General features: G+C 28.6%; 1 long non-coding RNA gene, 4 other non-coding genes and 1 pseudogene across 5 annotated transcripts; all 6 read right to left on the bottom strand.

The window, feature by feature from the left end:
- Nucleotides 1-7,394: 7,394 nt before the first annotated feature.
- Nucleotides 7,395-8,766, bottom strand: LOC113787120 (uncharacterized). The gene is made up of 2 exons (XR_003473417.2): nt 8,678-8,766; nt 7,395-7,765 (listed from the first exon to the last, which is right to left on the bottom strand). It is a non-coding gene; the product is annotated as an uncharacterized lncRNA (long non-coding RNA).
- On the bottom strand, nt 7,431-7,532 carry LOC113787357 (small nucleolar RNA snoR97; annotated as a pseudogene).
- Nucleotides 7,640-7,754, bottom strand: LOC113787317 (small nucleolar RNA Z278). The gene has a single exon (XR_003473824.1). It is a non-coding gene; the product is annotated as a small nucleolar RNA Z278 (small nucleolar RNA).
- On the bottom strand, nt 7,993-8,086 carry LOC113787288 (small nucleolar RNA Z223). The gene has a single exon (XR_003473796.1). It is a non-coding gene; the product is annotated as a small nucleolar RNA Z223 (small nucleolar RNA).
- Nucleotides 8,149-8,236, bottom strand: LOC113787385 (small nucleolar RNA U36a). The gene has a single exon (XR_003473891.1). It is a non-coding gene; the product is annotated as a small nucleolar RNA U36a (small nucleolar RNA).
- Nucleotides 8,493-8,633, bottom strand: LOC113787396 (small nucleolar RNA snoR134). Its single transcript, XR_003473902.1, has one exon. It is a non-coding gene; the product is annotated as a small nucleolar RNA snoR134 (small nucleolar RNA).
- Nucleotides 8,767-12,679: the final 3,913 nt, after the last annotated feature.

Genomic DNA, 12,679 nt, shown 5'->3' with positions numbered 1-12,679 from the left:
TTCATTGTGGACTTTATTGGTACCAGGAAACTCATATAATCCTCTCTCTCTCTCTCTCTCTCTCTCTTTCTTTTTACTTTACTTTTCAAACTTTATCTTATTGGAAGATGTAAACTTTATTTTCTCAGATGAAAACTCCTTTTTGGAGGATGCAATTAGTTTTCCTAGAGGATGCGACTCCTTTTCCTTTTTGAATATCGAACCTTTTATGTGACTGAAAGAAATGTTTTATTCCATTTATTATAAATAATTATGAATGTGGCTAACAACATATTTCCTTTTAGTAATGGGTAGGTGTTATTTAATATTAAAATGATTTTTTTTCTATTATTTAATTAAAATGGACAAGGCATGTTCTTTAATATTAAAATGAGTTTTTTTTTTTCCTATTATTTATTTACTTAAAATGTGTTTTGAAAGAAGTTGGACTCTTATTTAATCAAAATGTGTTTTGAAGGAGGTTGCAACTTGTATATAGTATTTCTGGTTCTATTATTTAATTAAAATGTGTTTGTTTACTTAATTGATCGAGCTACATGCTCTTATATCTCTTTTACTACTGTTTTTTTTTTTTTTGTCTTTATTGTTGGTTTTATTTCATAAGATCGTCTAAATTTGTTTAATATCCAACATCAAATTTTAATTCTTAAAAAGAAATCAAAGATAAAGATATAATCAAATATTTAAGAGTTAATTAGATGTGATATTTTTTAATCTTTGAGTTGTTTAGACGCAAGTTGTGACACCTTGGTTGTTCTAAACTCATCTTCACAAACAAATTAATCAATAATAAAATTTTTTTCTTCTCTATTTTAAGCACCCTTTTTATTTCGATATCACATTCATATAAAAATAATTTATATTTGTATTTATTAATAAGAAGAAAGTAAATATTTTTTAAGTTAACATATATTTTACACAATTAATTCTAGGCAACTATTTTTTTAACGGATGTCGTAGGGTGCTAATACATTTCTTGGGTATAATCAACTCCTGAACTCTAAACTTGGTTTCATAGACTCCATTGACTCCAAATAGTTTCCATGTTGTTGTTGACAATATTCCAAAAAAAAAAAAACCATTGCCTCTAGGAACCACGTTTAGAACCACAAAGTCACCCTTTTGAGAGCTTCACTAAATAGAAAAGCCAGTAGACCATTTCATCATAAGAATTTCACAACATATTTCCTTTTAGTAATGGGTAGGTGTTATTTAATATTAAAATGATTTTTTTTCTATTATTTAATTAAAATGGACAAGGCATGTTCTTTAATATTAAAATGAGTTTTTTTTTTTCCTATTATTTATTTACTTAAAATGTGTTTTGAAAGAAGTTGGACTCTTATTTAATCAAAATGTGTTTTGAAGGAGGTTGCAACTTGTATATAGTATTTCTGGTTCTATTATTTAATTAAAATGTGTTTGTTTACTTAATTGATCGAGCTACATGCTCTTATATCTCTTTTACTACTGTTTTTTTTTTTTTTGTCTTTATTGTTGGTTTTATTTCATAAGATCGTCTAAATTTGTTTAATATCCAACATCAAATTTTAATTCTTAAAAAGAAATCAAAGATAAAGATATAATCAAATATTTAAGAGTTAATTAGATGTGATATTTTTTAATCTTTGAGTTGTTTAGACGCAAGTTGTGACACCTTGGTTGTTCTAAACTCATCTTCACAAACAAATTAATCAATAATAAAATTTTTTTCTTCTCTATTTTAAGCACCCTTTTTATTTCGATATCACATTCATATAAAAATAATTTATATTTGTATTTATTAATAAGAAGAAAGTAAATATTTTTTAAGTTAACATATATTTTACACAATTAATTCTAGGCAACTATTTTTTTAACGGATGTCGTAGGGTGCTAATACATTTCTTGGGTATAATCAACTCCTGAACTCTAAACTTGGTTTCATAGACTCCATTGACTCCAAATAGTTTCCATGTTGTTGTTGACAATATTCCAAAAAAAAAAAAACCATTGCCTCTAGGAACCACGTTTAGAACCACAAAGTCACCCTTTTGAGAGCTTCACTAAATAGAAAAGCCAGTAGACCATTTCATCATAAGTATTTCTATATAGGTAACTAAAAGAATATCTCATACATTTACATTCATTCAAAACATTATATATATATATATATATATATATATATATATATATATATAAGTGAAAAAATAAAATATAATGGCATTTTGCATCAATTTTCAGGTTTATCGGTGAATCATAAGAATCTTAGTCACATGATGAATTAAGTGGATAATGAGATCGGAAAAAAGAAAAACTTTACGTTTAAAGTTTAATCAACCTGATTTGAAAAGTTTAAGGGGCATCACCAATCAAATGAAAATCATACAATGTGATAGTTGCTTTAATAAATATAGGTAGATCCTAAATCTCTTGATAGTAAACGTGCAAAAAAGGGCTCTCACTAAACTGACTTAGTATTAGACAACCCCAAATTTGAATTCAATTGCTGAAGTCTTGAAAGTTTACATAAAAAAGTTGGCAAGTAAAAAAAGAGGAAAATAAACTATTCATGATTTTTCAAGAAAATATATAGAGCAAAAGGCACAAGATTTAACTGCTAAAAAAGAATGAGATAATTTTATAGATGTTTTGACTCTCATTATTTATGGTAATTTTTATTCCTAAATTTTGATAATTTTGTAGATGTTGTTGCCATGAATGCCTTTTTGTCTTTTAACAAAAATAATCAAAATCCGGTTCTCGCGATTCTTATTAATGTATAATACTCTCTACTTATGCGACACAAGAAAAAAGGTGGAACCATTTTGTGTTGTCTTATGTTGTTTTATATTTGGTTCATGTCTCTTATGTTCAAGAAAGGGTATCATGTCTCATATAGCTAACCTTACCGGGGACACAATTTCATGGTATTATAGAGAAAAAATGGTGGAAGAAGTAATATATCAATGCGGAGGTTTTCCAAATGTACCTTGAAATAAAAGTGAATGTCACGAGAAAGGAGTTGAATTTTGATCCCTTTTAAAATTTAGTTCATGCACTAATATTATGCTCTCAAGTTGTCTTTGGAGTGAGGATGGTTAAATGAAAAATAATCATCCTCTTATTGAGGATGATCTAAAGAAAAATAATATGATTTTGAAATATGTGTGATATATGTGCTAATGGTGTGAATAAAATAAATATAAAGATAGTAGAACTTAAAAAGATTCACACACAAAACTTATATTGGTTCACCTAATATAAGCTACTCCAGTCCTCACAGCTTTGTGAGATTTTCACTAGTGCTTAGAAATTCGTCCTCTTATTTCCACCATTTTAATTATGTATTTTCTTAGCCTCACCAAGCTTACAACACTGTATTTTTACTAGTCTTAACAAACTTACAAAATAACTCAAGTTTATATCAACTTAAGGATATATAAGTAGTAATGTGTTTGATTTGTTTTGGATCACGTTACAACTTTCTAAGATAAGATAGTGTGTGAAGTTGTATATAACATAATCAACAAAAATGATCTTTATATCTATTTAATTTGGAATAGTGTGTAGAATGAAAAGAATGATGATAAGCTTAAATAACTTATATATTTCTTGTAGATGATTCTCTTAATGTTTGAAGATTAATACTTCTATATTTATAGTTGCCTTTGGAGCTTAAACATATGGGTTAGCAAAATATAGTTGTTGGATACTTTGTTAAGTTTTTTTTGGACTTGTCTTTATTTGCAAAACTGTCATTTAACTTTTATCCTCGTGTTAAGTATGCTTAGAGGATGATAGCCTTAGTCCACCCTCAGGTCTGGTTAGTACGAGGATGGAGCTTACATTCTCCCTGACATGATTGATGTTTTTTGCTTTTCATTTTCCCAACAATTTGAAGTGACTTGTCTTATAAGTCAAGCACACCACCTTTTGTACCTTTGTACTTTCACTTATTTTTCCCATGAGCGATGATGAATAATGAACAACGTTCATCCTCAATTTTGTGTTTCTTATCCTCTGTATCTGTCCTCAGACTTGGTTTAAGTATGAGGATGAAGTTTCTATTTTATTAAGTCTTGATGTGTTTGTTTCATTTTGCTTTCCCTTTTCCAACCACTTTAACCAGTGTGTCATTTTTGTCAAGTACTACATCGTTTTGTACGTTTGTACTTTTTTGTATGTGTCAAATTTGTTATGAGGATATCCTATATGTATATCCTCGTCTTGAGACTCTATTCATCATCTAATGTAACCGATTGTAAGGATGTTCATGGATGATCAACCTTAGATCTATGTAAGTCTTATAAAGATGATTGTATATCTTTCTTTCCGATATGTGGCTGTTGAAATTTGGTGTACGCATGTTGACACATTTTTTACTTGTTAGGTAACCTTTTAGAATATGATTTGTAAAAAACATTATTATTATTCTCTTGATCTATTATGGATGAAAAAGTTCGTTTTTGTTTTCAATACCTTAAAAATCATGATTGATGTGCTTGTCTTACTTCAAAGTTTTTATTTTTATTTTTTATAAATTTGAACAATGATAACATAGTATTTTTGCATTGTTCACACAAGACCTCGTTTTTTTATATGAGATGATGATTTTTTCGAGAGTCCATCTTCAGGTTATGTTAAGTGTGAGGATGAAAGTTCTTATCTCCCACAAAAGAGTAAGTGATTGATGTGATGTCACTTCTTCGTTTACTTTTGGAAAACCTTGAATAGCGTGAACAAGTTGTCAACTTTTGTTCTGATGTACTTTTATGGCAATTACTTTTTCAATAGTTGTGAAATGAAAACTTTGATAAATATTAATCCTCAAATCTATCCTTGAATATGAGATTGTCATGGATGTCCATCTTTGGGTTTATCCTCGGATATGAGATTGTGAAATATATCCATCCTCAAATCTATCATCGAATTTGGATACTTCATCCTCTAATTTTCAGATAGACACATCTTGACCCATAATTCTTCTTGACTTCTTCCAAGAGATTTTGTATGATTGAGATGCAACATATTGCGATGATCATCCTCGAATTGAGGATAATCATATTTATACTTATGGATTAGGCTCCCCAATTCTTTATTATTGTTAAGTACATTGCTTGAAATAGTGTGGTAACAAAGTACATCATTTGTTGTACGTTTCACATATGCTTAATTCTACAAGTGAAACTATACTCTTTATCTTGTTGATAGTCCATCAATGTGGCATTATCTTGAAAGTTGTGTTGGCTTTCTCATCCTCTCAATTAAAACTCTTATGGTTCAAATGATCGTATACTTCAAATATCTTCATGAAACTTATGATGCTACTAGTGTAATCTTTTGATGTTACTATGATTTTTTTCATTATTTAGTTGATACTATACACTTGTTTATGTTAGTGACTTTAAGCTTGACCGCTTTTGTTCCTTCAACAAAAAACTCAAATACAAACATCTATAGATCACCATTTAAAAAACTTAACATTTATTTCATAAGGTTTTTACTTCAACATAACTCTCAATGAAACAAAAGGATGCATTAATTATAATTCCACTGTATATCTGAGACAACTTGATTACCGTATGTTAGAGAAACCAAATGATGACTCACCGGAAGCTTTTGAAAAGATAATACTAATATGGAAATTTACTATACCCGTATTGAGCTTTTGAAAAAACTCATATGTTATCCAAACATGTGATATGCAAAGTTTATTAGCATGGATGTGACCCAAACATGTGATATGTAAAATTTATTAGCATGGATGTAACTCAAACATCTAATATGTACTACATTGCTAGTTCAATATATTTAAACGATTTATTAGCATATGAGTTTACTATATCCGTATTGAAGCTTATGTTAGACAGTTTGGCCTAGATTTGAAAAAATAATACTAATATTTCTATTTTGTCTTACTCTTTGGATTATATTGATATATTAATAAAATTGCATGATGATAATTTTAAGTGAAAATGCATAAGGATTTATAGTTCCACACAAATTGAAAATAAACATCAGATTTATGAAATAATTGAATACCTTGGAAACTCACTATTGAAATTGAATGATTTTTGGAGATTAAAACATGATTTTAACTAGTGTTTTGAAAAAATGTGGCGCTACTCCATCTAATAACCTCATTACTCTTTTTCGAGATACTTTGAATTTGTTCAACATGTGTGACCTTAGCTACACATGTGATCCTTTCGCATGGAATAATAACCAAGATGAAAGTAATAACATCAAAGCTCAGCTAGACCGGTGCATTGCCACTCATGACTGGCATACTCATTTTAATAAATTTGTTGAGGTCACTAACTTGGTTTGTCATACATCTAACTATATGCTTATCTTGCTTAGACTTGGTGCTAAAAGGAATGGACGATACCAGGTTAAGACATTGAGAACAAGGTCTAACAAGCCTAATTTTGAGAGCGAAGTCTGTAAAGCTTGTAATACGAATGGTTTCCTTAATGATTTGACACTTTAGTCATGTGTGAAAGATTCTTATAGATTAGATGGATATAGATTCGAAGACGTTCCAAATAAATATGAATTAGACTCCACTCCCATTCTCATCATGTGGAATCCACTCTTGATGATTTACTTGAAAGCGAGGATAATTGGTGGGCTCAATGACCACAAGTCTTATGGCTTAAGCATGGAGATTGCAACACAAATCTCTCATCAAAAAACTTCTTAAGAGGTATATTGAAATTGGGTGAATATGATTATAGATGGCAAAGGTATACTGATGAGGAAGACATTGCCCACACCTTCACCACCATCTTTTCAAGATTGAAAAAGTTGTTGGGTTTGTTCAAGGTCGCGTAACATATAATAAGAGAAATATTATAGATCAAGAGTTCACAAGAAATGAAATTTTTACTACCTTAACCATGAAACCTATATTTATTTTTGGGTCCTTGCATGGTATGCCAACCATTTTCTTTCAAAAATATTGACATATTGTGGGTGATGATACATCTCATATCGTGATGGAGATCCTGTCATCATCAACACAATTTTCTTGTTCCTCATTCCAAAAACGTAGAGGCATGTCCCAATTTTGCTTATTCTTGGTGCAAAAAAATTTCCCAAGAGAATGGTCTTAACTATAGTATCCAAATTGCTCAGGAAGCACCATTTTTATTTCAGTTACATATCTTAGTGAACATTGTTTTCAAAATACATCAATACGTTAAATTTCTTAAAATATATGAAAAAAATTTCTTACTAGTTGGAAATATTTCAACAATTTAGTGCTATTATGTAACTCCTAACTCATATGTTAACCAAACATGTGATGTACAAAGTTTATTAGCATAGATATGCAAAGTTTATTAGCATAGATGTGACCCAAACATGTGATATACAAAGTTTATTAGCATGGATGTGACTCAAATATCTGATATATAGCACATTGCTAATTCAATATACTTGAATGATTTAGTGTTGTTATTTAACTCCCAACTCGTCGTTCAAACAAGAGATGAAGCTAACACAAACAATATTTGAGTTTTTCAGACACTGAAAATCCAGATGATTCAGAGTATAGTAAAACTCACAAATAAAAATGGTTTATAACTTCTAAGGTCGAAATAAACAATACATACAGACGGCTTAAGATATCATGTTCTAAATGCATATTTTTGCCTCAGTTAAATCCATTAATGTCATATGAATGGAGCTTCGCCAAGTAGGTTCTCCCTGAAGACAGGGGCTTGGCTTCACAACACCTCAACAAATTGGATTATATCATCATCAGCAATGTCACAAGCTAGCAATATACAAATTAATCACGAAAATACAAGGACATTAAAACAATCAATACAATAATAAAACAAATAACACAATCAATTTTAACCAAACAAAAATCCGTGTTAGTTTAAAAAAGATAAGTATGATTAAAATCAAATATCTTTTAACGATACTCTGATTGCTACACTGATTGCACATATGAATTTAATCCTTAAAACATTAATTAAAAACAACTTTTTTGCAAAATTGAGGCTCAGAACATTAGACAGCTCTAACAATCACGATTTTTCAGAAGCAGAACTGGCATGAAGCTGTAATTAGAAATCATCATAGCCAACAATTATCAATAAACAAAACCAACATTACAAATTTCAATTAAAATAAAAAGGAAAGATAATATTCAGGCTCATATAAAGAAATTCAACCATGTTTCAGTCCTTAATACTTCATCGAGAATCTCAGAAGCGCGGATAATATGTAATCATAGCCAAGAATTAAAACAACCCTAATAAAAACGAGATAAAAATCAATTTTTATGAATTAATAATTGATAATGTAAGAGGTGTTTTCTGAGGGACAATAAGAAAAAGAAAAGACCTCAAAATGAAAACGACCGCGTTTGAATTTTTGCCTGAAGGACTAGCTCAAAATTCCAAAGTGTTTGAAAACAGGCTGAAGGTAAAGCGAGGCAAATTAAGATTTCAAAACTAATAAAAAGAAATTAGCAATCGAAAATAGCTAATCGAGAATGTAGCCATTACTTTGACACAGATTCAATCGTGGAATAAGTAAGACTGAACTGCAACACGAACGGCATTGATTTTGCACGAGCAATGGGGCTTTCACCTCATACATTATTCAGAGAAGCCCGGGGTTGCATCGTGCGTATAATTTAATAGAAAAAGAAGCTAAATCGAATCGAAAATCTTACGTTAAATTGACTTAGAGGAAAATGGGAAAAGTTTGCATCCGTACCGCAAAACCCTAATCTTTGATATGTTAAAAAGAGTTAGAAGTTAGAGTCTTATATACGCGTGCGTGTACATGCGGCTCATACACTATAGTAGTTTTAAAATACCAAAATAGGTACCATTTTTTTTTCAAAGAAAATATACAGTATTTACGGTTAGCTTCCAATTATGTTAGACACTTCAAATTAAAGATTTATTATTTGCAATATTTTGAAATATTAGTAAAAATAAAATACAAAAGTTTAAGAGATCAAAACTGACAAGAACAATCTTAATGGATTAAAACGACTTTATTGTTAAAAAAATTATTAGAAAATTCAAAGAGATAAAGTCATGTAAGGGATAAACATGTTTAAAAGAGTGTGGTGATTATTTATATAAATCAGCATAATTTATTGAAAATATCTGAAATATTAGAAGGAAAAATATTACATCAATGAAGATCAACAATGTGAAGCCACAAATTAACAATCTTATAAGTACATTAATTATCTTCTCTAAACATGTGAGAGTTAATACATCTTAGTCTTTTAACCATCTCAAGACAAAAAAATCATCTATTTCTAATAGACTAAGAAAGAATAATTCCTAAAAGTCAAAATTGTAAATTGAGAATGATATTCAAAAAAAAAGAATTATCTACTATATCTATGTATAATTTATTTCTACAAAATATCAGATTAAATAGAACGATTTTAGAAAGAATATTATAAAATCTTATGGCCGGTTGTTCCTATAGAAACCATATATTTTATTTGAATCATTAGATTGAGGACAACAAACAATAAACTGTAACAAATTCAGTATATATTTAGAATACTATAAAGTGTCATTCATTTTTGAAGGTTTTTTAATAGCTACCATAATCGTTGCTCAGTATACAATGCAGTTGTAATCTCCAACGTAACAGGGAAGCTTCAGATTTTTAAATGACCCAAAACTCATTTGTAAAAAAAAACTTAAAACTCATAACCTAAAAGTGAGTGAATTTTTTAACAGCTTTTTATGATTGAAAATTTTAGAACACATTTATATTTATTTTTAAAAAATATTCAAAATTTACTACTTTTTTGAATTTTGTAACATTGAAACTCTCGGAACAAAAGTATTTTGAAATTTTTAATATTAAAAGATCTGAAATATAAAAATATTTGAGAGTTTTGAAAATAAAAGGCTTGCAATACATTTTTATAATGACTTTTGGTATTTTAATTTGAAAAAAATAGCTTTTTTTAAAACAAAAATTGTAATTGCTACAAGCAATTACAAAAATTGCGGATTATGTTTGTCATCTCATTATTAAAATTAATTGGATTTTGCAATTTCAAAATTATATAAGTGGAGCCTAATAATTTTAATGGTTGGATGATGAACATGACCTCTTTACGTTTGATTCAAATATGAGAGGATCTAAATTCACATATTTTTTTAATTTTCGTGAGATAGTCATTAAAAGGACAAAACTTGTAATAGAATATACTTAAAGACAATGTAAGCTCAAAAATTTCACATATGAGATCGTGTATATACCTCTTAAAATGTAAAGGAGGCGGTTGTCAGTGCTGCAAAGTAGCAGAACCTATATTTTGTCCACACGAACGATCAGCCTTGTAAAGCAGGATGCTAGTTGGCAGCTACAACGAATAAGACATAATATGACTAAGGATTGGAGTGAAAGAAGACACACAACACTTATCCTCCTTGTCTTGACCTAGTGGACCTTGCACAGTACAAGCTCAATCTTGTCTATATTTTAATTAAATCTAATCTTACTATAATTTTATTTCTCAAATTAATCGTTCGAGCATGTGATATATAGGTTTCCACTAAAGTGGCAGTTAGGGCTGGAAATGAGTCGAGCTGAGTCGAATTTAGGTTTAGTTCAACTCACCTCGAACATAATTGGTTCAGCTCAAAACTTGACTCGAGCTCGTCACAAGCGAATTTTTTAGCTTGAATTTGACTTGATTTGTAATACTTTGAATTTTCTAAACTCTAATTTCTGCAATTTTGTTGTATTTTGTGTTGAATTGCTTAGGCTATTAAGCCAATTTTTACTTTATGAAATTAATATGAAATTAAGTACGAAAAATATATCTTGTTAGTGTTAGCAATATGTTTAATATATATATATATATTTGGAGATCTGATTAAAATTATTTATCGAATAATAATTAATTAGGTTATAGAGAATTTATTATCGACAAAAATTTTAAGATGTCACATGTTACTGAAACAATCATTTGTCAATTCAGTTATGACGAGAGTAAATATTTTTCTTAGAATAGATTGAAAAATGAGTGACGGGACATAAAATGGATTAGATATTTTACTATTCTAGATATTATGTTCAAAAAAGTAGTAGGATATTTTAGAGTTAAATGTGTGTTTAAGATTAAACTATTTTATTTATATTAGAGAGCCTTGGGGACCAAGTAGCTCATTTATTGAAAAATATAAAGCAAATTTATCTTCCCATTTTTCCATTCCACGCCAACATCATCATCTTTTCACTTGGGTTTGTTTGTCAAATGTTGGCAGCAGAATAACACACACAAATCCTCTATTTCAAAACCAACCAAGAATAATTTAAAGTAGAGTTGTGAACCAAAGTTGTTCCTTGTTGCTGGGTGGTGCTATTGATATAGTTTTTGAGGTGAAAAACTTTTCTTTTTCTTTCCCTCTCTATATGGACGAAATTATCCTTGTCTTTGTAGAAACTATTTTCATTTTTTCCTTGTAAAAGTTAAGAGTCATCTTGTATGAAACTTTAATGCCTGAATTTGAAAAACGAATCCAAAAGCTCTTTCTTTTTTTCTTTTTTCAGCAATGAAATGGCATATGAAGGAGGTTTGTTAGTAATGTATATTGTTATTGGTGTTTTGAAAAAAAAAATTAATCTTTGTTATTGATTTTGCTAATAATGGTTAGAAAAATAATTGATTTTTGATGTGTTTGAGTTATGTAATGAGTTTTCAAATAAATGAGATTGAGCTGAAGTTGAAAATTTATAAGAAAATTTAGATATGTTAAAGTAGTAAAAAGTTCAAATTTTAACTAAGTTAAATTGTTTAAGCAAAAAGTTAGATTGAAATTAAAATGTTTAGAGTTAAAAACGTTACTCTTTTAATTACTCTTGGGATGAGTTTAAAGAAGAAGTTTAGAGGACTTTATTAACTCAAATTTTTGTGCTCTAATGATTGAGTGATATAACTTGAATGATAAAAAGATTTAATTTTGGAATTATGATGTGGTTGAATAAATTTTGGCGGTGACCAAATTTTTATAAATCTTTATGTCTATGTAGTTAGCTCATTGAGTCTCGAAAAAGAATCAAGATCGTTGACATCGAGTTAGCGGTGGAGAGAATTCTGATATATTAATGTTGTTTTGGTTATTAAAGAAAATTGATTTTTCTTAGTTTATGCCTTTCGAAAAATAGTTGTTATGATTGATGATCAAGAATGTGATTATTAAATCTTTGAACTTGTGTTTTAAGGAAAATTAGTGAATTGTGATTTCAAGTTTTTATATGTATACTTTCAATTTTTAGAAAAGTGTGCATGATTTTAATTAAAGTTTCAAGTTTATTAAGTAAAGGTTAAAAATCTTGACTTAGAATTTCATTGTTTTTAAAGATTTCAAGTTTCATGAATTAAAATATAAGCTTTATTGATAAGAAAAGAAAGAAAGAAAAAATTCAATATTATTTTGAAATGAATGAAACTATTTCAAAGAGTTAGAATTTTGAAACTAGAAAAATATTTATTGAATTTTTTGTGTGGTTATGTTATTATGAGGTAAATACTTCGATTAAACATTTAGTCTTTAAAAATATAGTAGATCAAACTTGTAGTTATTTGAAACAAAAATAAATGAGTTAGGGCAAATTTGAGAAAATTTATGGTTGTGTGAAAAATTTTGAGAAAAATAATTTAAGAAGTTTCAAATGATTGTTAGTG

Source organism: Cicer arietinum, chromosome 6 (genome assembly GCF_000331145.2).
Source record: "Cicer arietinum cultivar CDC Frontier isolate Library 1 chromosome 6, Cicar.CDCFrontier_v2.0, whole genome shotgun sequence".
Taxonomy (NCBI): domain Eukaryota; kingdom Viridiplantae; phylum Streptophyta; class Magnoliopsida; order Fabales; family Fabaceae; genus Cicer; species Cicer arietinum.
This window is presented reverse-complemented; position numbering and strand designations above follow the sequence as displayed.